At 53.8% G+C, this 2,097-nt stretch overlaps 1 protein-coding gene across 1 annotated transcript in view; it reads left to right on the forward strand.

The window, feature by feature from the left end:
* Nucleotides 1–2,097, forward strand: part of NEURL1 (neuralized E3 ubiquitin protein ligase 1) — a 68,029-nt gene that overhangs the window by 51,635 nt on the left and 14,297 nt on the right. The gene's annotated exons all lie outside the window — the stretch shown is intronic.

A 2,097-nucleotide genomic window follows, 5' to 3' on the forward strand; every position in this document is an offset into this window, starting at 1 on the left:
TGGGCATTTTCAACACTGATTACGGCCCCTAAATTCAATTAACAGATTAAAATATCTCTTCATTTTGTTCTTCCCAAATGGGTTTTTTTTTAAAAAGAGATCCATCCAAGAATTCTTCGGTGGTGGGTGTGCTGCTCTGTGCCTCCTTTAGCGCCCCTGCCCTCTGGGGATGCCCGCTGCCGCTGCCGTATGTAGTCCCAGGCTTAGTTTTCCCCCCTCTCCTCTCCCCCCTCCCCCCTACTTCCCATGTCCCCCTCTCTTCTTGCTGCCACTTCCCTGCCCTTGTGTCCTCCTGAGCCTCCCTCCCTCCTATTGGTGGCTCTGAGGATGGGTCTGTCTTTCCTGAGATGATTGTCCCCCAAACCAGTGTCTTATCTTTAGAGATTTCCTGCTAAGCCGGCCCCTTCCCCTCCTGCCTTTTTCCGGAATCTCTGGCAAGAACCCTTCAAACCCCACCTGGCCAGTGTCTGCTCCTCAGACCAGAGACACCCTGGGGTACCTGGCACATAGTAGGTTTGAAAGTCAGGCCATGGGCAGATTGGCTGTCTCCCCTGACAGAGTGGAGGCAGGGCTGTTGTCTCTTCCTTGATTGACACCTCCAGGCAGGTGTCCCATCCCCACCTCCCCAGCCCTAACTATAACAGGGCTCCACGGGCCTTCTGGGCTCCCGTTATGCAGATCACCCTCTTCCCTCGGGGCGCCCTGGTCCAAGCCTGGCTGGTATCTCCAAGAATAACAGCTTCCTACCTCCAGGAAGAAGGGCCTGCCAGCAACTAAATAAATACAACTTTTATGGGGTGATTAATACTTGGAGAGATAAGCTCCTATCCCAGCTTTTCAAACTCTCCCTGCTCCTGTCAGAAATGTTGGCTCAGGAAGAGCAGCCATATTTCTTGGCAGAGAGCTGGTGAGCCAAGATCCGCTCACAGATCCTCCCAAGCACCCCTCTGTGACCACCGCAGCCAGGGCACTGTGCAGGAGTGGGGGGGGACACAAGTTGGAAACCCCGCTCCTTGAAGAGTGTTTACATTGGGGGGCACGCCATATAACTGTTCTGAGGTGTCCTAAGTCCAATTCTGCAATTAAGTGTGGCTGAAGAGTAAAACCGGGTTGCGGGTGGAGGGGTGCGACTGGGGAGCAATCCAGAAGGACTTCCTGTAGGAGATGAGTTTCAAGTCAGGAACCAAAAGAGGTGAAAAGAATGGACTGGTTGAGGAGCAATAATTTAGGCCAGACAGGAGGGGTGTGCATAGGCACAGGGAATTAGCAGTCATTCAGGGAGCAGTTCCTTCAGGGGAGGGGGTGAAGCGGAGAAGGGGTGTGCACAGGTGAGGGGGGGGTCCATGAAAGTAGAAAGTTTTCAGCAGCTTCTGTGCTATCAAGTTTTTCAGTGAGAGGAGATGTGGCCCAGAGATGGGAAGGGGCCGGCCCAAATGCTCCCAGCCAGTCAGAAGCCAGGCGGGGCCTGGGATTCAGATCTCCCAGGCTGATCTGGGCACAAGGTCAATGTGAGATTTATTGCCACATCAAAATGGCAGTGGCCGAGCCCAGGAGGGCGTTGGGTGGGGGCTCCCAAGGCCGCGCGGCGTTCTGCTTCTTTCCAACGTCTGCCCAGGTTCCCGGGTCTTGGTAAACGGTCCCACCTGCCTACTAAGGAGAGAGAGTACAGAGACGCCCAGGATAAGCTTTCTGAGGGCCAGTCCCTGGGGTGACAGGGAGAGACCTGGGCCTCTCCAGAGATGGGCCCTGGGTCAGCCCCCCCCCTCCCTTTCCCTACCCTTGTGAGGGTTATGTGGTATAAAAAAGGGATATTTTGTTTTGGTGTTTAAGAAAAACCGCCCCTGGGGGGGTTGGTCTCCCCGGAGAAAAAAAAATTTTTTCCCCCCCCGGGGGGGCGCGGGGGGGGGGAGGGAAAAATATTTTTTTTAGGGGCCCCCCCCCCCCCCTTTTTTTTTTGGGGGAAAAAAGGGAGAAGGGCTGCCCCCCATTTTCTTCCCCTTTTGAAGTTTTACACCCCCCTCCGTTCAAAAAAAAAAAGTTTGTGTTCTCTCTCTCTTTTTAAAAATTTTTTCGTGGTTTTTTTTTTTTCCCCCCCCA

The sequence above is a fragment of the Myotis lucifugus genome, unplaced genomic scaffold (genome assembly GCF_000147115.1).
Source record: "Myotis lucifugus unplaced genomic scaffold, Myoluc2.0 scaffold_162, whole genome shotgun sequence".
In the NCBI taxonomy this organism is placed as follows: domain Eukaryota; kingdom Metazoa; phylum Chordata; class Mammalia; order Chiroptera; family Vespertilionidae; genus Myotis; species Myotis lucifugus.